Raw genomic sequence first — 25284 nt, forward strand, 5'->3', positions numbered from 1 at the left:
TTAATTTTCAAATGTTGAACCAACCTTGCACAACTGCAATAAATCCCACTTGGATGTGGTCCAAAATTCTTAAATTGATCTGCTAATACACTGTTGAGATATTGGTCTGTAGCTTTCTTTCTTATAATGTCTTTGCCTGGTTTTGGTATTAGGTAATGCTAGCCTCATAGAATGAGTTAGAAAGTGTTCTCTCTGCTCCAGTTTTCTGGAAGAGATTGTAGAGAACTGATATCATTTCGTCCTTAAATATCTGATAGACTCCACCAGTGAAATCACCTGGGTCTGGTGCTTTCTCTTTTGTAAGGTTATTAATTATCAATTCAATTTCTTTACTAGATATAGGCCTATTCAGATTAGCTATTTTTCCTTGTGTAAATTTTGATAGATTGTGTCTTTTAAGAAATTGGTCAACTGCACTAAGTTATTAAATTTGCCAGTATAGAGTCTCTGAACTTTTTGATTCATTCCTCCACTGTCTGCCATGGCAGTTTCAATGTGGGCCATAACCTTCCATAGGGTTCCAAGAGCAATCCAGCAGTTTATTACAATTATCTCAGAAGTATCTAAGATATCTGAATATCTCACATATTAGAATTTATATGTTAAATTCTGTATCATGGGACAGCAGTCTCATGTTGAAAAATCACCCTTCATACTCCTCCATATATTACTCCTCCACCCTTGATCCAACATCCCCAGGATCTATTCCAAGGAACACTCTCCTAATTCCTATCAGAACATAATAGTTAGGTACTGACACCCTTTTAACATCTAATCATTGCTTCCATTAGTTTTCTCAGGACATGCCTAGCTGGTTCATGATGAAATTGAACAGTAGTATTGCTCTGGCAGTCAGGAGGTGAATTGAGGGCAGATCCTGAGGAAAACCAACATAATATTGCTACCTGCCTCATAGTCCTCAAGAAAGGGAGACTGTATTTTCCTACAATGGAGAGTTGGTGCCACTTCTGAAAACCCGGAGAGCACAAGGGAATCTGGGTGCTCAAGTTCATCTACCAAGACAACTTCATATCAGGTCTTAGGGTCTCACTCCTTCTCTACCAGGGACTTATCTTTAGCATAGAAGATGGGGCTAAACTGAGAATTCAGCCTTTTCCAAAGTTCTGCCATGCTTAAAAAATTAGGTCCTGTGCCTGATCTTCATCTCTACCTCTGCTCCACTGGCAGGAAATGAGGTCACTCTGAAGGTTAAGATGCCCCCTAACTTTCACACTTTGCTTTAAATTTGTGATTGACTGTCCTGAGCCTATGACTTTCTATTTTCAGTGGCAATCAACAATAGCCACCCAATTTCACAGTCCTTGTAATTATTCTTTCTCTGCTACCGCCCACATGCCAGAAATATTGTATATACAAACCAGAACAGATTCTTCCACTGTATCAATCCCAGTTCACCAGAGGTGAAGCCTCAGCAATTGCACTTCTATTACATATCATAACAGACTATCAGAACTGATGATGAGGTGTTCTGTTATACTGCCAGAAAGTGACACAACCTGGGGTCTCATTCTTAGAGTCTGCTCCCCACGAGCACTTCTAGAAACAACTGTTATTAGGTTGGGTTCCCTGGAAGCAAAACCTGAGAGAGGGTTTATAGTATACATGATTTATTGGGAGCGTGCACTTTGGAAAAAATTCTATATAGGAAGAGAATGAGGCAGAATTGGAAAGGAGAAAGAGCCAAACAAGGGTTAGCTGGCTACAAATTAATCCACAGGAGGAAGCTCAGAAGCATAAAACACACAACAGATTGACCTTTCTTGAGGCAAGGAGGCCAGGCTTTTGCACCCTCACATTAGTCATTCACTAGCTGAGGAACATCCCCAGAGGATATATAACTGCCCAGGGGAGATAGCCTCATTAGAAGAGGACCAATTCTCTGAAGAAGGTGGGCAGCATGAATTGCTAGCAGTTGTCACTCACAGCATCTGGGGGCATGGGTGCACTGGCTTGGTAAATGGGAATCTGGGCAAAACACCATTGCTCTGCTATAAGTGTTGAAAAATGGGTCTTTTCAATATATAATGTTAGGTCAACTGGATATCCAATGACTAATAAACATATGAAAGGGCTCTCAAGTTCATTAATCATCAGGAAAATCTGAAACTACAGAGTGGCTAAAAGTAAGAAGACTAACAATAGTAAGTGCTGGCTAGGATGTGGAGGAACTGGAACTCCAATACACTGCTGCTGAGAAAGTGAGTTGTTCCAGCCACTTTGAAAATGGTTTAGCTGTATCTACTGAAAGAGAATACATATCTAGTCAATAACATAGAAATTTCATTCTTTGGTAAATACTGAACAGAAATGTGCGCATATGCAAACAAAAGGACACATACAAGAGTGTTCATAGCAGTGTTATTCATAATAGCTGAAAACTGGAAACAATCAAAATGTCCTTGAAGAGTAAATAGATATATTGTTGCATATTCATACAATGGAATCCTATACAATAATAAAAATGAACACATTGCTGCCACACACAATATACATTAATCTCATAGAAAAAATTTTTTGTACTATATAAGTCCATTTATATGAATTTTAAGTTATCTCTGGGGAAAAGGGAGGGGGTAATGATTAGGAACAAGCACAAGAGAACTGTCTGAATGTGGGTTATGTTACATTTCTTGATGTTCATTTTTGTGAAAATACATCAAGCTGCACAATGAGGATTTATGCCTTTACCTATACATATTTTATACATCAATATATATTATTACTTAGTAAAATGGAATTACAATCAGTAAACTGTGATTTTTCTGATTTAGCCCAGCAATACAACCAAATGTTTCGGGTCTAATGCTAACACTCATCCTAATTACAATCAGATAATTCTTTGTAGTTTACAAGCCTGTATGCATTACCTTTCAATAGTATAATGGTAAAGAGTAAAGCAGTATTTGAACATATATGTAGTGAAAGGGACCCAGAGCCCAGCTATGCCCACACAAATTTGTATAAAGTTGCCTTATGGCTTGAGAGGGAAAATGAAAGAGATGCAAAATCTGTATCTTGCTCTCTTGTCCCCTAATGGAGGCACCCTGGGGCAACCACATGCTGAAGCTGGCAAGGCTGCCAACAACCTAGATTCCTGAATGACTGGGTGAGGGAGGGATACTGCCCACCTACTCACTTGCCCAGCACTTGTATATGGGCAAGAAATAAACTTGTATTATATTTGAACCATTATACATTTTGGGGTCTGTTTGTTAAAGCAACTGACCGACCCTAACTGATATGAAGTAATTCCAGAATCTTTAGTAAACAAGACTCAATAAATTATCTTTCCGAAGTCTTAGGCTTGATAGGTTATAAGGTCTTTGTAACTATACTTGTATCAAGGGGAGACTAATTTTTCCATTCCATGGAATGTTATTTTAAGTGTGTTCTTCCTCACAGAGTCTGCTCACTGAAATGAAACAGAGCAGTTGCGTGTCATATCTACTGTTCCATCAAGTAAAAAAAAAGAAAGCCTGGAAAATGCCAATTAATTCTTGTAGCCCAAATAAAGAAAAGGTGCTGTATCTTTCTCCTTAATTCTACATCAGTAACTTCACTAAGTGAAATGGTTGTACCAGTAGACCATCAGAATTCTCTGCAGAGAGTGCAAGAGTTGAAAATGATGATGGGACTTAGCGACATTTCATTCAGAAATACAGTGGATTCCTGAAAGCCCCCAATTCAGAATTTTATGGTTTGGAAACCAGAGATGAGGCTTATTTTGTAAGAATTTCTATTTTTAAAACAAAAAGAAAGAAATATTGAGTGGTTTGGTGAGCGTTCCACTACCCAAGCCTCCTTCTCAGGAAAACAATGCCAAGGAATTCCAGTGGTCTGGTGCACATGTGGCTTGGCAGGTGCTTTATACTTAAAGGCACATGAGGCTTTGTCAGATTGGCTCAAACTGCTCTAATCATAACCTTGGGGAACCAGTTCATGTTTACCTTAACTCCATCCCAGGGACATCTGGGAATCTCCTGAAAAATTCATAATGAATTGTGTGGAGAAATCTGATAAAGCACTTATAACATTGGCATTAACACCAATGAGTCTATCATGATTAACTTTACTCTAATAAAAGCCAAAGGAATTAGAAATGATTTAGTCTAGTATTTTAAACCATCATTGACTTAGGTCAAGGTACCCCAAGGGCAAAGTTTTAATGAATACAATGTTTGTTGTGAGGCCACAAAGATGATAGCATGTAAAGTGTCACTGATCTCCATTTGGCATCTTAACAGCTCCATTGTTTATAGTCCAGGGCTTTCTGATCACGTGGTGGGGTACATTCCATAGCTCCCTCTGACTGAATAATTCCAGTGTGTCATTTCAGAAGAATATTGAACTAGACCCTAACTTGGCTAATACTTGAGTACTCCAAATTCCCAAGGGGTTGCTTTTGATGGGAATCTGGCCCTAACTGCTCTGAAATGTTCATGCTTAAACTCTACAACTCAACCCAAGAACTATCTAATCCAGATTTTGTGTTTACTCCAGCAGGTCATCCTGGGCTAAGAAATGTGAGGATACTCTGGTGAAGAAAACAGATTAACTGAGACTGAGGACTATAACTTCAGGTTAATAATCCTCACTGAAAGGCTATGTTGCTCATACCTCAGGGCCACCGTGTCTCCATGACTGTAGGGATTGCCAGTGCCCACTGAAAGCCCTTCACATGCCATCTCCAGTAAGTATTTATTTGCAACACATTTTTAATAATGTTCATTGTATAGTTCAATATTATATTGATAATCTTTATCTAACCAATGTGCTAGTGTTGAACTTTTAGGTTGTTCCAATTGGATATATTTCCAATAAACATATAAACAATTACTAAAATCACAATCAGACTGTGTCTTACTTCACTGTCCCACATTTAACCTTTTCAGTAGAAGAGGAATGAGAATAAACCAGTGCACGTGACTAAGATGAGGGTTTAAGATTCAGTAATTTTGTTTATATCTTATATGCTGTATTAGGGTTCTTCAAAAAACAGAACCAATAGGATATTCTCTAGAGAACCTTAATACAGTATATATTAGTCTATATATAGAGAGATACATATATAGAGAGATAATACAGCATATATTAGTGTGCATATATATACACAGAGAGAGAGATTTATTATAGGAATAGGTTCACACAATAATGGAAGCTGAGACATCCCACAATCTGCCTGTACAATTTGAAGAACGAGGAAAGCTAGTGGTGTAATTCAGTCCATGTCCAAAGGCCTGAGAACCAGAAGTTCCAATGCCCAAGGGCAGGAGAAGATGAATATCCCAGCTTAAGCAGACAGCACATTCACCCTTCCTCTGTCTTTTTTGTTCTATTCAGGCTGTCAGTGGATTGGATCATGCCCACCCACATTGTTGTGAAGTATCTTCTTTACTTAGTCTACCAATTGAAATGTTAATCGCTTCCAGAAACACCCTCATAGACACACCAGAAAAATGTTTTACCAGCTATCAGAGCATCCCTTAACCCAGGCAAGTTGACACATAAAATTAACCATCACACATGCATTTAAGTAAAAATTACTAGGCAGAGGATTCAGAGGTACATCTGAAAACATCTCCAAGAAAGGTTTAGTTTGCTGTAAGACTGGTTTTGCACTTGAGTCAGTCAATATATATTTAATGCTATAAATACTAATCCTTATATAAATTAACATGCATAATTACATGAACCTAAATTCTTATAGATTAATCTAAAGAGATATTTAATCAGCTGTGGGTTCTCTAATTTTTTTCTAATAGATTTTATAAGAATTAGTTTTTGTGCGTTAATTTTTAAGTAACAAGACTACAAGAACTCTTGTGGCCTGGTGATATGGCAAAAGAGGAGGAAATGGATCTATCCAGAAATGCCTACTAGTGACTCTGTTCATAGCAAGTGGGACTAGTAAATGTGTTTAGGTAACTCAAAAATGCCGTATCCAAAAGCTCAAGAGGATGTTTTAAATTCAGGTTTTTAAAAGGAAGTTTCTTCTCTGTTATTTAGGAATTTGTTCCTCTGTTACTCTGTCTCCACTTCTTCCTAGTTCTAAAGTCAAAACAGAGTCCTTATATATTTCAAAGGAAGGTCAATGCTAAAAGGAATAGAGGAAGAAACTGTCCCCAATCAACAAGAAAGGGCTTAGATAAAAGGTTTCTGTGATTTTGACTAGAGAATATTACGATAGAATTTGAATCCTGTGAAGAAAGGCTCCACATCTCTATGAGAAAGCAGTGTCTCCTCCAGTCTTAGAGCCAGGACCAGGCAACATACAATTGCTTCCTACTCTGAGGAAACGTTGGGGAAATATTACCCCTAGCCCTTAGCCTTGGGCTTACCTCCCTAGGCCTTGAGGTAAGCAACAGACCACGGATCAACAAAGTCATCCCTGTCTCCAACTCGGCATACCTGATCACTGGCTTAAGGAACGTAGCCTACATCCTTAAACTGTTGCATTATTAGAAGGAAAAGAAATCTCCTTCTTCCTTATTTTCCTAAAAGGCTTTCAAAGTATCTGACAATATCTGTCCTCCACCCAAATAGAAAGATGAGGGACAATAAATATCATTTATTACAAGTAGTTATCACTGAACTAAAGAGTGAGGTTTCAGTAGAGTTAATGGAACTGACTGAATAAAAAAGCACAGAATAAATGCACCTACTGTCCAGCGCTGCTCAGATTACACTCTACTTCAGTAAAATGCATAATATTTTGAGGTTAACCCTAGACGTCGAATGCTGTTTAACTGTGCTCGGTAAACACTGTGAAAATAAACCACATGCGTTTATTCAGAACATTTTAAATGTGGGCTGAAATAAAATCCTAGAATCTTCATTGGTACTACATCCATTATAAGATGGTAAACAGAAAGAAGCACCTATAAACACCCCCCTCTCTTGAATATTTCTAGCTTTAAATCCAGCACTCTTGGCTTCTATCTTTCACTGAAATTTTTTGTTGTACCACACGAAATGTAGGTCAAGTTGTTGGTAAGTGCTGGATAAAACCTGTTTATATCAAAAAGTAGATGTTAAAATCCTTCCAGCCTGACATAGTTTTTTTAAAAAAAGTATTCTTGCCAATGTGCTATTCAGGGTATCCCCGATAAATATGAGGAATGCTTAACATGGGCCTCTTTGGATGCCAGATTTTAATCACAATTATACAATTTTCCCTTGAGGGCAAATTCATAAGAATTGAAATTTACAAGACCCTCTACTCTTGGGGACCAATAATACAGCACAACTGAACTCTTATTCAAGTTCTTATGCTTTATATCCAGTGAAGTCACTGGAAGACTCCACATGCAACTAAGGGCAAGAGGTGTGCTATGGACTAAATGTGTGCTTCACCCCAAAATCCAGATGTTGAAGTTCTAATCCCCAATGTAATGGTATTTGGAGGTGGGGCCTTTGGGGTAATTAAGTTTATATGAGATCATGAGGATAGAACTCCCATGATGGGATTAGTACCCTTTTAAAAAAAAAAAGGAAGAAACCAGAGCCCTCTTTCTCTCTCTACCATGTGAGGGTACAGCAAGAAGATAGCCATCCGCAATCCAGGAAAAGGGCCTTTACCAAAATCCAAATCTGCCAGCACATTGATCTTGGACTTCCAGCCTCTGTAACTTTGAGAAGTAAGTGTCTGTTGTTTAAGTCACCCAGTCTATGGTATTTTGTTTTGGCAGTCCAAGCACACTAAGGTGAAACTCCAATACTGAAGACAAGTCAGGCACACAAAAGCCACCATGAACTTCAGGTGGCATTCTCCAAGGTCATACTAGAGCCTATCAACACACATTGCTTTCTAAGCAGTGATTTTTTAAAAACAGCATACATGAACACCTCAGTGTTGTAGCAGTAGCAGAGAACATGGTAGCAGTCCAAATCTTAGTTCTTTGAAATCTACAGAAGAAATGTTCATCAACTTTTGGTCATTGGAGAAGACGTTCCAGGCCTTTCTTCTGCTTGACTTTTTGTTCATTTTCCTACTTTACTTATGTCACACAAAGGATGAGGGGAAATAAATGTCAACCACACTATCAGGAAACCTGGTTTGGTGAAAAGCGGTAAAATGAGATGTTACAAAATATATTGACATTATTGTGCTTGAAATAAAAAGCTAGCTCTTCTTATAGATACTCTGAAATTTTTAGAAAACCATAAACTCCCATAGTACAAACCAGAAGTTCCTTCAGCTGTTGCCTCAATGACTGTCCCTCAGTCAAGGACCAGTTATTCTCAAATCATCTAGAGTAGCAGGTAGTAAGGGAAGGCAAAAATAGTCAGAGGCAAAAATAGTTTTACAAACTCAGTCTCTGTAAAGAAATTATATATATATATACAACCCTCCAGCTTGAAGATAATTTTTGCTAATTTAACTCCCAAAATAAGTTTTTATACAATGTCCAAGTAGATACATGCAGTAATTTTAGAGAAAGAAGGGACTAAATTACTTAGTTACCAAGGTTTATAACAACCTAATAACTATCAATGTTCTTGCTTAAATGATTGTCATATGTAAGCATTAGGACACATGGAGTGGGATTATCAAAGTGCCAAGGCATGGGAGAAGGGTGTTTACAAGAACTCTAGATCCTGCAGGAGACCCTCTTCTGGATGAACTCCTCTGGTTTTAGAATAATCTTGACCTGAATTAAAGAGTACTTATCTGGCAGTACTCTTTTGGTATTCCATAAAGGAAAAAAAGGTATCCCTGGAAGTAAAGCACCTGCTGACATAAAACAAAACAATGAATGAACCACAAGAGAAGGGAATGAAAAACTATCAAGGCAAAGGATGTGAAGTTTAGAACTCTAATAAGAGGGCATCAATCTGAAGTTCATAGATGTACAGGCGTGCTCTTTAGGCTTCTCTGACCAAGCAACCATCCTCAACTTCCAATCATTACTTCTTTTTTTTTTTATAAATTTATTTATTTTATTTATTTATTTTTGGCTGTGTTGGGTCTTCATTGCTGTGCGCGGGCTTTCTCTAGTTACGGCGAGCAGGGGCTACTCTTCATTGTGGTGCGCAGGCTTCTCATTGCAGTGGTTTCTCTTGTTGTGGAGCATGGGCTCTAGGTGTGCGGGCTTCAGTAGCTGTGGAACGTGGGCTCAGTAGTTGTGGTTCGTGGGCTCTAGAGTGCAGGCTCAGTAGTTGTGGTGCACGGGCTTAGTTGCTCTGCGGCGTGTGGGATCTTCTCGGACCAGGACTTGAACCCGTGTCCCCTGCATGGGCAGGTGTATTCTTAACCACTGCACCACCAGGGAAGCCCCAATCATTCACTTCTAACAAGTCAAAACCACAAACATATTCTTGTTGAGAGTAGGACTTTTGTTACTAAATGACAACAGCTCCCCAGAGTCCAAGGACTCTGCCATAGACTACATGAGCTAAAGTTTTGTTTTGTTTTTCCAGAGATATGATTGACATAACCAATGTATAAGTTTAAAGTGTACAACATAATGATTTGGCTTATATACATCATGAAATGATGACCACAATAGGTTTAGTGAACATCCATCATCTCATATAAATACATTAAAGAAACAGAAAATATTTTTTCCTTGTGATAAGAGCTCTTGGGGTTTACTCTCTTAATAACTTTTATTTATAATGTACAGCAGTGTTATCTTTATCATGTTGTATATTACATCTCTCATACTTATTTATCTTATAACTGGAAGTTTGTACCTTTTGACTACCTTCATCTAATTCCCCTCCCCCACCCCCACCTCTGATGGCCACAAATCTCATCTCTTTTTCTATGAGTTGATTCATGTGTTTACTTGTTTTTGAAGTATAATTGACCTACAATAGTATGTTAGTTTATGGTGCACAACATAGTGTTTTGATATTTATATATATTTCAAAATGATCAAAAGTCTAATTGTCATCTGTCACCATACAAAGATATTACATAATTATTGACTATATTCCCCACACTATACATTCCACACCTGTGACTCATTTATTCTGTAACTGAAAGTTTGGACCTCTTAACCCCCCTTCACCTATTTGTCTCCTTCCTCCTACCTCCCTCCCCTCCAGCAACCACCTGTTTGTTCTCTGTATCTATGACTCTGTTTCTGTTTTGCTATGTTTATTCATTTGTTTTCTTTCTTAGATTCCACATATAAGTGAAATCATAGTCTTTGTCTTTCTCTGTCTGACTTATTTCACTTAACATAATACCATCTATGTCCATCCATGTTGTCACAAAGAGCAAGATTTCATTCTTTTTTATGAATGAGCAATATTTCATTGTATATATATACCACATCTTCTTTATCCATTCATCTACTGATGGGCACTTAGGTTGCTTCCATATCTTGGCTATTGTAAAAAATGTTGCAATGAACATGGGGGGGGCATATATCTTTTCAAATTAGCATTTTTTCTTTCTTTGGATAAATACTCAGAAGTGGAATTGCTGGATCATATGGTAGTTCTATTTTCAATTTTTTGAGGAATTTCCATACTGTTTTCCATAGTGGCTGTACCAATTTACATTCCCACCAACAGTGCACAAGGGTTCCCTTTTCTCAACATCCTCGGCAACACTTGTTATTTGCTGTCTTTTTTTTTTTTTTAATTTTATTTATTTATTTATTTATTTACTTATTTTTGGCTGTGTTGGGTCTTCGTTTCTGTGCGAGGGCTTTCTCTAGTTGCGGTGAGCGGGGGCCACTCTTCATCCCGGTGCGCAGGCCTCTCACCATCACGGCCTCTCTTGTTGCGGAGCACAGGCTCCAGACACGCAGGCTCAATAGTTGTGGCTCACAGGCCTAGTTGCTCTGCGGCATGTGGGATCTTCCCAGACCAGGGCTCGAACTCGTGTCCCCTGCATTGGCAGGCAGATTCTCAACCACTGCGCCACCAGGGAAGCCCTTGCTGTCTTTTTTTTTTTTTTTTTTTTTAAAGGAGTGTTTCTATTTTTTTTTAAATTAATTAATTTATTTATTTATTTTTGGCTGTGTTGGGTCTTCGTTGCGGCGAGCGGGGGCCACTCCTCATCGCGGTTCGCGGGCCTCTCACTATCGCGGCCTCTGTTGTTGCGGAGCACAGGCTCCAGACGTGCAGGCTCAGTATTTGTGGCTCACGGGCCTAGTTGCTCCGCGGCATGTGGGATCTTCCCAGACCAGGGCTGGAACCCGTGTCCCCTGCATTGGCAGGCAGATTCCTCAACCACTGCGCCACCAGGGAAGCCATTGCTGTCTTTTTGATAATAGTCATTCTGACAGGTATGAGGTGATATTTCATTGTAATTTCTATTTGCATTTGCCTGATGATTAGTGATACTGAGCCAATCTTTTCATATGCCTGTTGTCAATCTGTATGCCTTGTTTGGAAAAATGTCTATTAAGGGTCTCTGTCTATTTTTTAATCAGGTTATTTGTTTGTTTGAGGTTGAGTTGTATGAGTTCTTTGTATATTTTGAACATTAATCCCTTGCCAGATATACTGTTTGCAAATATCTTCTCCCATTCAATAGGCTTCCTTTTCATTTTGTTGATACTTTCCTTCACTGTGAAAAAGCTTTTTAGTTTGGTGTAGTCCCATTTGTTTATTTTTGCTTTTGTTTCCTTGCCTGGGGAGACACATTCAAAAAAATATTGCTAAGACTGATGTCAAAAAGCCTACTGCCTGTGTTTTCTTTTAGATGTGTTATGGTTTCAGGTCTTACATTTAAGTCTTTAAGTCAATTAAAACAATTTTTTTTAATATAGTGTGAGAAAGTAATCCAGTTTGATTTTTTTGCATGTAGCTGTCCAGTTTTCCCAACACCATTGAAGAGGTGTTTTCTCCATTATATATTCCTAACCTCCTTTGTAATAGGTTATTTGCCCATATAAGCGTGTGTTCACTTATGGGCTCTCTATTTGGTTCCACTGATCTATACGTCTATTTTTGTCCCAGTACCATACTATTTTGATTACTGTAACTTCGTAGTATAGTTTCAAATAAGGGAGCATGATACCTCCTGTTTTGCTCTTTCTTAAGATTTGGCTATTCAGGGTCTTTTGTGTTTCCATACAAATTTTAGAATTATTTGTTCTAGTTCTGTGAAAAAAGCCATTGGTATTTTGAAAGGGATTGCACTGAATCTATAGATTGCCTTTCGCAGCATAGTCATTTCAACATTATTAATTCTTCTAATCCATGAGCATGGTATATCTTTCTACCTATTTGTGTCATCTTCAATTTCTTTCATCAGTACCTTATAGTTGTCCAAGTACAGGTCTTCTGTCTCCTTAGTCTGATTTATTCTCAGGTGTTTTATTCTTTTTGATGTGATTATGAATGGGATGGTTTTCTTAATTTCTCTTTCTGTTACTTTGTTGTTAGTGTATAGAAACACAACAGATTCCTGTATATTAATTTCATAACCTACAACTTACTGACTTCATTGATGAGTTCTAGTAGTTTTTTGGTGGTATCTTTAGGATTCTCTATGTATAGTATCATGTCATCTGCAAACAGTGACAGTTTTACTTCTTCCTTTTCAGTTGGATTCCTTTTACTTCATTTTCTTGTGTGATGGCTCTGGCTAGGACTTCCATTACTATGTTGAATAAAAATGGTGAAAGTAAGCATCCTTGTCTTGTTCCTGATCTTAGAGGAAATGCTTTCAGCTTTTCACCACTGAGTAGGATGTTAGCAGTGGGCTTGTGATATGGCCTTTATCATGTGGAGGTATGTTCCCTCTATACCCACTTTGTTGAGAGTGTTTACCATAAATGGATGTGGAATTGTGTCAAACACTTCTTTTTTTGCATCTATTGAGATGATCATATGATTTTTATTCTTCAATTTGTTAACGTGGTGTATCACACTGATTGATTCGTGGATACTGAACCATCCTTGCATTCCCGGGATAAACCCCACTTGATCATGTTATATGATCTTTTTAATGTATTGTTGGATATGGTTTGCTAATATTTTGTTGAGGATTTTTGCATCTATGTCCACCAGTGATACTGGCCTATAATTTTCCCTTTTTGTGCTATCTTTGTCTGTTTTTGCTATCAAGTTAATGCTGGCCTCAGAGAATGAGTTTGGAAGCATTCCTTCCTCTGCAGTACTTTGGAATAATTTGAGAAGGATAGATGTTAACTCTTCTCTAAATTTTTGGTAGAATTAACCTGTGAAGCCATCTAGCCCTGTACTTTTGTCTGTTGGTAATTTTTTAAATTACTGGTAATTGGTCTGCTCATAATTTATATTTCCTCTTGATTTAGTCTTGGGAGATTATACATTTCTAGAAATTTGTCCATTTCTTCTAGGTTGTCCTTTTTATTGGCATAAAATTATTCCCAGTAATACCTTATGACCCTTTATATTTCTCTGGTGTCAGTTGTAACTTCTCCTTTTTCATTTCTGATTTTACTGATTTGGGCTCTCTCTTTTTTCCTGATGAGTCTGGCTAAAGGTTCATCAATTTTCTTTATCTTTTCAAAGAACCAGCTCCTTTTCAGTGATCTTTTCTATTGTTTTTTAGTCTCTATGTCATTTATTTCTGCTCTGATCTTTGTGATTTCTTTCCTTCTACTTATTTTGGGCTCTGTTTGTTCTTTCTCTAGTTCCTTTAGGTTGTTTACTTGAGATTTTTGTTGTTTCCTGAGGTAGGCTTGTATCACCTTAAACTTCCCCCTTAAAACTTCTTCTGCTGCATCCCATAGATTTTGGATCACTGTGTTTTCATCTTTATTTGTCTCCAGGTATTTTTTTATTTCTTCTTTGATTTCTTCAGTGACCCATTGGTTGTTTAGTAGCATATTGTTTAGCCTCCAAGTTATTGAGTTTTTGCAGTGTTTTTCTTCTACCTGATGTCTAGTCTCAGAGCATTGTGGTCAGAAAAGATGACTGATATGATTTCAATCTTCTAAAATTTACTGAGCTATTTGGTGTCCTAGCATGTGATCTCTTCTGGAGAACGTTCCATGTGCACTTGAAAAGGATGTATATTCTGCTGGTTTGTGATGGAATGTTTTTTATATATATCTATTAAGTCCACCCGGTCTAATGTGTCATTTAAGGCCAGTGTTTCCTCATTGTTTTTCTGTCTGGATGATCTGTCCATTGATGTAAGTAGGGTATTAAAGTCCCCCACTATTATTTTGTTACTGTCAATTTCTCCCATGATGTCTATTAACATTTGCTTTATGTATTTAGGTGCTTCTATGTTGGGTGCATATATATTTATAATTGTTATTTATATCTTCTTGTTTACATGATCCTTTTATCATTATGTAGTGTACTTCTTTGTTTCTTGTTATAGTCTTTGTTTTAAAGTCTATTTTTTTCTGATATAGTATTGCTACCCCAGCTTTCTTTTTGTTTCTGTTTGCATGGAATATCTTTTTCCATGCCTTCACTTTCAGTCTATATGTGTCTTTAGATATAAAATGAGTCTCTTATAGGCAGTATGAGCATGTGTGTGTATCTTGTTTCTGTACCCATTCAGCCACTCTATGTCTTTTGATTACAGCATTTAGTCTATTTACATTTAAAATAATTATTGATACGTATGTACTTATTGCTATTTTGTTCATTGTTTGGGGGTTTTCGTGGTTCTTTTCATCTTCTTTTTAGATCAGCTAAAGTTTTAAGTGAAGATGTCACTAGTGCTAAGAAAACAGCACAATGGTGAGACTTTAAAAAAGGAAAGACAAAAAAATTCTCAGTTGCAGTATTTCTTCCTAGGGCTTGTCTAGGCTATGAGCAAAGTAAATTGGAGACCTCTAATTCAGAGAACAGGAAGTGAAGAAATTCTGCCCTTCTTATAAAAATAGCATCACATCCTTCCTGTGCATACTTTAAAAATAAATATTTTACTTGTTTATGGTGATTTAAGTGCCTTTCCATATATTCCTTTGGAATAACGCCTACCCTGGGCTAAGCCACCCTCTCACTGATAAACCTCAGCACTCTGACTCTCTATGTTCTCTCAGGGCCTCAACCTGGGTGGCCAGGGAGCAACACAATCACCAGATCCAATCTAGAATAGGATCAACTAGGAGCTGAGGCAATACCAAACTATGAGTCAAGATTAAGAGTCCCATTCTTTCAGTTCAGAAGTGCTCTGAGAAAATCCCAAGGAGAGGGGCATCAGGGAACTTCCCATTGGCGTTGAGGCTATGGAGCTCCCCATTCTCCACCAGTACAGTATGAAAGGAGTGAAGCCCAACCCTGAGGGAATATACTGGAGATGTGACGTACAAGAGAAAAAAAATCTAAATCTTAGTTCCTGCAGTCCTTGGATATCTTCTACAGCCAGGCACTGTGCTAGGTGCTGAGGAGAGAGAGATAAATGATGAATGGTGGTATGGGTCCTTATAGCCTCAAGAAGTTTACCATCTGAAATGTTTCATTAGATTTTCTTACATGTTCGCCTTTACGAATTTTATAGTTTTAGCTCTTATATTTAGGTCTCTGATCCATTTTGAGTTAATTTTTGTATATGATGTTAGGTAAGGGTAGAGGTTTATTTCTCTATACACATCTATCCAATTGCTCTACCACCATTTGCTGAAAAGATCATTCTTTCCCCCACTGGACTACTTTGAAACCTTTTCTGAAAATTAGTTGGCCATATATGCATGGGTCCATTTGTGGACTTTTTATTCTGTTCCATTGATTTATTGGTCTATTTTTACACTAATACCATATTTTCTTGGTTACCAGTGCTTCATCATAAGTCTTGAAATTAGGTAGTGCTGGTCTTCCAATTTTGTTGCTATTTTTTAAAATCTTTTTGGTTTCTCTAGATTCTTTGCATTTCCACATAAAGTTTAGAATCAGATTGCCTAAAAACAAAACAAAAAGCCTACTGATATTTTGACTGGGTTTGAGATGACTTTATAAATCAACTGGGGGAGAATTAACAGCTTAATTCAATATTGACTATTCCCATTCATGAATATACAAAATTCCTTTTTCACCCCTATGCCTGTGTTATCAATCTTTCTAAGTATTTTTCTTGGAAATTTTTAGAATCAGTATCTCTGAAAGACTCTGTTTACTAGCATTCAGTATCGAGCATATAAATGATGTCTAATAAATGTTAGAAGTTAATAATACTACCCAAAAAATTATATGAATGCATATTATTATTATAACAAATAATAGAAAACTTAGGTTTTATATCTAATTTTGCTAATAAGATTTTTACTAATAGGCTTTCTCCAATTGTTATGCTGTTTGGTCTTTATGTATTTATTCTCCTTGGCTGTGTAAACAGACGTCTAGTTTCACTTTTACTTAAAGGACATTCACCTTCACTTTCAGTCTTTCAGTCCCTGAAAGGGTAGATCCTCAGCTCTGATGCGAATTGTTTGCAAAATTCAGCATAAAACGGTGAAACCTCAAGACTTCACATCCAGATTCTTCCTAATAGAAATAAGAAAGGACTACATCTCTTTAGATGTGCAAGTATGATGTATGGGTAGGATTAAAAGTCAACAAATCCAAACAGAAAAGACCTAAACAATCGGAAAGGATGACCTCCAAAAATAAACCATAGAGCAATTTTGTTGCAAACTGACTGAATATAAGCCCTGTTCACAGACATAAAAACAAATTTCTCTTTGTAACTTCAAATGTCTCATAGGAAGACAGCTGAACTTCAGTGAAGTTTTAATGTAGACACAAGTTACCTTCAACTGCCAACTTTTATTTTCTGAATCTTGAGTAGCCTCAGGCAGTTCCTCCTGCTTCCCAGAGACCAGCATTGCAGTGTCTTCTCTTCCCCACACCTAGAACTGTTCCATGCTTCTAATATTTCTCTCCAATAAATCCTAGAATTACAAGCTATCAGTGCTCAGAGAGATCTTAGAAATCATGTAACCCAACCTCCTTGTTTCACAACTGGGAAAACAGAGGCCTAGGAATATAAAATTACCTATACAGTTATACAGTTTTCTGCTAATGCAGAAATTGAACTAGAATTCAAGTTTTCTACCATTTACCTTCAGAGCTATCCAGAATACCATATCATAGAAATTAGTTTAAACTATTACGTTAGGGTACTAATTATCCCAAGACAATTCCATTTATTTTTTCTTTTTAATTAAAGAAGTAATATACAGAAATTCATTTTTTTAAATATCAGATAATGTAGGTAATATACAAGTCTCTCTTGGTCCTATAAAATCCCACTCCTGCCCCCTGATGTACTTTTAATTCTCAGATTGATCTATATCTTTTTTCCTTCATATTTACATACAAATATTTCCACATGTAATTTTGTTTTTAATGTGATTTTTAAACAAATAATATTAGAATTACCTATTGTTGGCAATTTGGTTTGTCTATTTGTTGACTTACCACATAGGAGATCTAACACATAATATTCAACAGTGTGCCAAATGGTCTGTTATCCACTCAACATCAGAAAGAGCTTCCTCTTTCTAAGTCCTTACTATCACAAGGGAAAAGCCCAAAAATACATTTCCCAGAGTCCCTTTTAATTACGGTTCTGGGTTAAATTCTGTCAGTAAGAGGTCCTACTGCAAGACTAAAAAGGCAAGAAAGGAGAGCCAATATTTTCTAGCAATCATTGCAGACAGACATGTGGACAAATGGAAAAAGATGAGAGTTTACAGAAGTTTCTGGGAAAGCTCTTGAAAATCACCTGCTGCCCAACTTTAAAAAGCCTCACAAAATGGCTTCATTGAGGAATTCTACCAAACACACAAAGAAGAACCTATACTAATCCTTCTCAAACTCCTCCAAAAGACTAAAGAGGAGGGAACACTTCGAAAGTCATTCTATGAAGCCATCATCACCCTGATATCAACACCAAAGACACTACCAAAAAAGAAAATTACAGGCAAATACCTTTGATGAATATAGATGCAAAAAATTCTAAACAAAATATCAGCAAATCAAATCCAACAGCACATAAAAAAGATCACACATCATGAATTCAACAAGGCTGAAATCATCCCAGGGTCACAAGGATGGTTCAACATACACAAATCAATCAATGTGATATACCACATTAACAAAAGAAAAGACAAAAACCAAATGATCATCTCAATAAATGCAGAAAAAGTATTTGATGAAATTCAGCATCCAGGGCTTCCCTGGTGGCACAGTGGTTGAGAATCTGCCTGCCAATGCAGGGGACACGGGTTCGAGCCCTGGTCTGGGAGGATCCCACATGCTGCGGAGCGACTAGGCCCGTGAGCCACAATTGCTGAGCCTGCGCGTCTGGAGCCTGTGCTCCGCAACAGAAGAGGCCACGATAGTGAGAGGCCCGTGCACCGCGATGAAGAGTGGCCCCCATTTGCTGCAACTAGAGAAGACCCTCATGCAGAAACGAAGACCCAACACAGCCATAAATTTAAAAATAAATAAATAAATAAATAAACAGGAGCTGTTGTTTAAAAAAAAAAAAATTCAGCATCCATTCATGATAAAAAAAACTCTTATCAAAGTGGGTATAGAGGGAACATATCTCAACACAATAAAAGCTATTTATGACAAACCCACAGCCAACACAATACTCAACAGTGAAAAGCTGAAAGCCTTCCTGCTAAAATCTAGAACAAGACAAGGATGCCCAATCTCACAACTTCTATTCAACATAGTATTGAAAGTCCTAGCGACAGCAGTCAGACAAGAAAAAGAAATAAAAGTTATCCAAATTGAAAGGGAAGAGATAAAACTGTCATTACAGGCAGATGACATGATACTATATATAGACTCCACACAAAAACTACTAGAACTGATAAGTGAATTCAGCAAGGTAGCAGGATACAAGATTAGCATACAGAAATCAGTTGCATTTCTTTACACTAACAATGAAATATCAGGAAGGGAAAGTTAAAAAAAACTCCCTTTTAAAATCACATCAAAAAAATAAAATACTTAGGAATAAACCTGACCAAGAAGGAGAAAGATGTATCTGCTGAGAACTATACAACATTGATAGAGAAAATTGAAGATGATATAAGAAATGGAAAGATACTCCATGCTCTCAGACTGGAAGCATTAATATTGTTAAAATGGCCATACTACCCAAAGCAATCTATAGATTTAACGCAATCCCTAACAAATTACTAATTTGGCATTTTCACAGAACTAGAACAAATAATGCTAAAATTTATATGGAACCATAGAAGACCCAGAATTGCCAAAGCTGGAGCGATAACCCTCCCAGATTTCAGACAATACTACAAAACTACAGTAACCAAAACAGCGTGGTAAACATAGGAGCACCTCAATACATAAGGCAAATGCTAACATCCACAAAAGGGGAAATTGACAGTAACACAATCATACTAGGAGACTTTAACACCCCACTTTCACCAAAGGACAGATCATCCAAAATGAAAATAAATAAGGAAAGACAAGCTTTAAATGATACATCAAACAAGATGGACTTAATGGATATTTATAGGACATTCCATCCAAAAACAAGAGAATATACTTTCTTCTCAAGTGTTCATGGAACATTTTCCAGGATAGATCATAGCTTGGGTCACAATTCAAGCCTTAGTAAATTTAAGAAAACTGAAATCATATCAAGTATCTTTTCTGACCACAACACTATGAGACTAGATATCAATTACAGGGAAAAAATATGTAAAAAATACAAACACATGGAGGCTAAACAATACACTACTTAATAACCAAGTGATCACTGAAAAAATCAAAGAGGAAATCAAAAAATACCTAGAAACAAATGACAATGAAAACACGACAACCCAAAACCTATGGGATGCAGCAAAAGCAGTTCTAAGAAGGAAGTTTATAGCTATACAAGCCTACCTCAAGAAACAAGAAACATCTCAAATAAACAACCTAACCTTACACCTAAAGCAATTAGAGAAAGAAGACAAAAGAACCCAAAGTTAGCAGAAGGAAAGAAATCATAAAGATCAGATCAGAAATAAATGAAAAAGAAATGAGGAAAACAGTAGCCAAGATCAATAAAACTAAAAGCTGGTTCTTTGCGAAGATAAACAAAATTGATAAACCATTAGCCAGACTCATCAAGGAAAAAAGGGAGAAGACTCAAATCAACAGAATTAGAAATGAAAAAGGAGAAGTAACAACTGACACTGCAGAAATACAAAGGATCATGAGAGATTACTACAAGCAGCTGTATGCCAATAAAATGGACAACCTGGAAGAAATGGACAAATTCTTAAAAAAGCACAACCTTCCGAGACTGAACCAGGAAGAAATAGAAAATATAAACAGACCAATCACAAGCACTGAAATTGAGACTGATTAAAACTCTTCCAACAAACAAAAGCCCAGGACCAGATGGCTTCACAGGCAAATTCTATAAAATATTTACAGATGAGCTAACACCTATCCTTCTCAAACTCTTCCAAAATATAGCAGAGGGAGGAACACTCCCAAACTCATTCTACGAGGCCGCCATCACCCTCATACCAAAACCAGACAAAGATGTCACAAAGAAAGAAAACTACAGGCCAATATCACTGATGAACATAGATGCAAAAATCCTTAACAAACTACTAGCAAACAGAATCCAACAGTTCATTAAAAGGATCATACACCATGATCAAGTGGGGTTTATCCCAGGAATGCAAGGATTCTTCAATATATGCAAATCAATGTGATACACCATATTAACAAATTGAAGGAGAAAAACAATACAATCATCTCAACAGATGCAGAAAAGGCTTTCGACAAAGTTCAACACCCATTTATGATAAAAACCCTCCAGAAAGTAGGCATAGAGGGAACTTACCTCAACATAATAAAGGCCATATATGACAAACCCACAGCCAACATCATTCTCAATGGTGAAAAACTGAAACCATTTCCACTAAGATCAGGAGCAAGATAAGGTTGCCCACTCTCACCACTATTATTCAACATAGTTTTGGAAGTTTTAGTCAAAGCAATCAGAGAAAAAAAAGAAATAAAAGGAATCCAAATCGGAAAAGAAGAAGTAAAACTGTCACTCTTTGCAGATGACATGATACTATACATACAGAATCCTAAAGACGCTACCAGAAAACTACTAGAGCTAATCAATGGATTCGGTAAAGTAGCAGGATACAAAATTAATGCATAGAAATCTCTTGCATTCCTATACACTAATGATGAAAAATCTGAAAGAGAAATTAAGGAAACACTCCCATTTCCCACTGCAACAGAAAGAATAAAATACCTAGGAATAAACCTACCTAAAGAGACAAAAGACCTGTATGCAGAAAACTATAAGACACTGATGAAAGAAATTAAAGATGATACGAACAGATGGAGAGATATACCATGTTCTTGGATTGCAAGAATCAACATTGTGAAAATGACTACATTAAAGCAATCTACAGATTCAATGCAATCCCTATCAAACTACCAATGGCATTTTTCACAGAACTAGAAGTAAAAATTTCACAATTTGTATGGAAACACAAAAGACCCTGAATAGCCAAAGCAATCTTGAGAAAGAAAAACGGAGCTGGAAGAACCAGGCTCCCAGACTTCAGACTATACTACAAAGCTACAGTAATCAAGACACTATGGTACTGGCACAAAAACAGAAATATACATCAATGGAACAGGATAGAAAGCCCAGAGATAAACCCACGCACATATGGTCACCTTATCTTTGATCAAGGAGGCAAGAATATACAATGGAGAAAAGACAGCCTCTTCAATAAGTGGTGCTGGGAAAAACTGGACAGCTACATGTAAAACAATGAAATTAGAACAGTCCCTAACACCATACATAAAAATAAACTCAAAATGGATTAAAGACCTAAATGTAAGGACAGACACTATAAAATTCTTAGAGGAAAACATAGGCAGAACACTCTTTGACATAAATCACAGCAAGATCCTTTTTGACCCACCTCCTAGACAAATGGAAATAAAAACAAAAATAAACAAGTAGGACCTAATGAAACAAAAGCTTTTGCACAGCAAAGGAAACCATAAACAAGCTGAAAAGACAACCCTCAGAATAGGAGAAAATATTTGCAAATGAAGCAACTGACAAAGGATTAATCTCCAAACTTACAAGCAGCTCATGCAGCTCAATATCAAAAAAAAAAAACTATCCAATCCCAAAATGGGCAGAAGACCTAAATAGACATTTCTCCAAAGAAGATATACAGATAGCCAACAAACACATGAAAGAATGCTCAACATCACTAGTCATTAGAGAAATGCAAATCAAAACTACAATGAGGTATCAACTCACACCAGTCAGAATGGCCATCATCAAAAAATGTACAAACAGTAAATGCTGGAGAGGGTGTGGAGAAAAGGGAACCCTCTTGCACTGTTGGTGGGAATGTAAATTGATACAGCCACTATGGAGAGCAATATGGAGCTTCCTTAAAAAACTAAAAATAGAACTACCATACAACCCAGCAATCCCACTACTGGGCGCATACCCTGAGAAAGCCATAATTCAAAAACAGTCATGTACCACAATGTTCATTGCAGCTCTATTTACAATAGCCAGGACACGGAAGCAACCTAAGTGTCCATCGACAGATGAATGGGTAAAGAAGATGTGGCACATACATACAATGGAATATTACTTAGCCATAAAAGGAAACAAAATTGAGCTATTTGTAGTGAGGTGGATGGACCTAGAGTCTGTCACACAGAGTGAAGTAAGTCAGAAAGAGAAAAACAAATACCATATGCTAACACATATATATGGAATCTAAAAAAAAAAAATGGTTCTGAAGAACCTAAGGGCAGCACAGGAATAAAGACGCAGACATAGAGAATGGACTTGAGGACACAGGGTCGGGGAGTAAGCTGGGACGAAGTGAGAGAGTGGCATAGACATATATACACTACCAAATGTAAAACAGATAGCTAGTGGGAAGCAGCCACACAGCACAGGGAGATCAGCTCGGTGCTTTGTGACCACCTAGAGGGGTGGGATAGGGAGGGTGGGAGGGAGACGCAAGAGGGAGGACATATGGGGATATATGTATATGTATAGCAGATTCACTTTGTTACAAAGCAGAAACTAACACACCATTGTAAAGCAATTATACTCCAATAAAGTTGTTTAAAAAAAAAAACAACAGCATGGTATTGGCACAAAAGCAGACATATCAATCAACTGAACAGAATGGAGAACCCAGAAATAAACCCACATACCTATGGCCAATTAATCTTCAACAAAGGAGGGAAGAATATACAATGGAGGAAAGACAGTCTCTTCAGCAAGTAGTGTTGGGAAGGCTGGACAGCTGCATGTAAATCAACGAAGTTATAACACTCCCTCACACCATACACAAAAATGAACTCAACATAGCTTAAAGACTTAAATATAAGACTGGACACCATAAAACTCCTAGAAGAGAACATAGGCAAAACGTTCTCTCACATAAATCATAGCAACGTTTTCTTATGTCAATCTCCAAAGGCAATAGAAAGAAAAGCAAAAATAAACAAATGGGACCTAATCAAATTTACAAACTTTTGAGCAGCAAAGAGAACCATAAACAGTGAAAAGACAACCTACAGACTGGGAGAAAATATTCACAAATGATGCAACTGACAAGGGCTTAATTTCCAAAATATACAAACAGCTCATACAAGTCAGTAACAAAACAACAATAACCCAATCAAAAAATGGACAGAAGAGCTAAATAGATATTTCTCCAAACAAGACATACAGATGGCCATAGGCACATGAAAAGATGCTCAAAATCACTAATTACTACAGAAATGCAAATCTAAACTACAGTGAGGTATCACCTCACACCGGTCAGAATGGCCATCATCAAAAAGTCTACAAATAACAAATGCTGGAGAGGGTGTGAAGTAAAGGGAACCCTCCCACACTATCCGTGGGAATGTAAATTGCTGCAGCCACCATGGATAACTGTATGGAGGTTCCTTAAAAAACTAAAAATAGAGTTGCCATATGATCCAGCAATCCCACTCCTGGGCATATATCCAGAGAAAACTCTAATTTGAAAAGCTACATGCACCCCAATGTTCATAGCAGCATTATTTACAATAGCCAAGACATGGAAGCAACCTAAATGTCCATCGACAGATGAATGGATAAAGAAGATGTGGTATATATATATACAATGGAATACTACTCAGCCATAAAAAAGAATGAAATAATGCCATTTACAGCACCATGGATGGGTCTAGAGATTATCATACTGAGTGAAGTATTCAGAAAGAGAAAGACAAATACCACATGATATCAGTTATATGTGGAATCTAAAATACGATACAAATGAACTTATTCACAAAACAAAAACAGACTCACAGACACAGAAAACAAATTTGTGGTGACCAAAGGGGAAAGGGGTGGGAGACGGATATATTAGGAATTTGGGGTTAGCAGATACAAACTATTATATATAAAGTAGATAAGCAACAAGGTCCTACTGTAGAGCACAGGGAATTACATTCAATATCCTGTCATAAACCATAATGGAAAAAAATATGAAAAAGAATATATATATATGTATAACTGAATCACTTTGCTGTACACCAGAAGCTAACACAACACTGTAAATCAACTACATTCAATTAAAAAATTTTTTTAAAGCACCTTATATTTGGGCATTATAAACTGACTTTAAAAAAAAAAAAAGCCTCAAAGATATTAATGAAGGACTATTTAAAGGGCAGAATTTCCCACCATTTCTCCAGACACAGTTTTACTTCCTGGATCAAGCGTAGGCCATCACATCCCATGTCCTACTTTCAAGCTGTACCTCGCACTCTCACTTTTTATTTTCTTTCCTAAGGTTTGTTTTGATTCAGTGTCCTTTTAGTTAATCTAGAGGCAGCACTGTAAATCCCATTCTGATATTTTCTTAGGGCTATTGCTGAGGACATTGTTTCCTATTTGAAGCAATTTCAGATTGCTTTTCACTGAGCAATTTCACTGAGAAATTTCAGAACTAATCATCAAAGGAAACATTTGCACATATAAGAAACTGATGTATTAATCATCTAACTAATCACTTTGGTTGACAAGAAGATCAGTTAACTTACACTCAATTTTCAGAAACTGTGTAGGACACAATGGCTTGTATGTTGTATCTTCATTGGTTCTTTATCTTTCACATTAATTTATGCTTTCCTTGGCCCATATTTTTAATTTACTTACATTTTCCCATTTTATCATGTATACATTTGTATTTTTCACTGCCTCTCCCAATTAAAAAATGTAACATATGCTTAAGTATAAAATTTTTAAGACTACATATAGCTCAAGCTTCCTCAGACCTCATCACCATGTGGATACAAATGGGGTAACTTGAACAG

This window comes from Balaenoptera ricei, chromosome 3 (assembly GCF_028023285.1).
Source record: "Balaenoptera ricei isolate mBalRic1 chromosome 3, mBalRic1.hap2, whole genome shotgun sequence".
Classification (NCBI taxonomy): domain Eukaryota; kingdom Metazoa; phylum Chordata; class Mammalia; order Artiodactyla; family Balaenopteridae; genus Balaenoptera; species Balaenoptera ricei.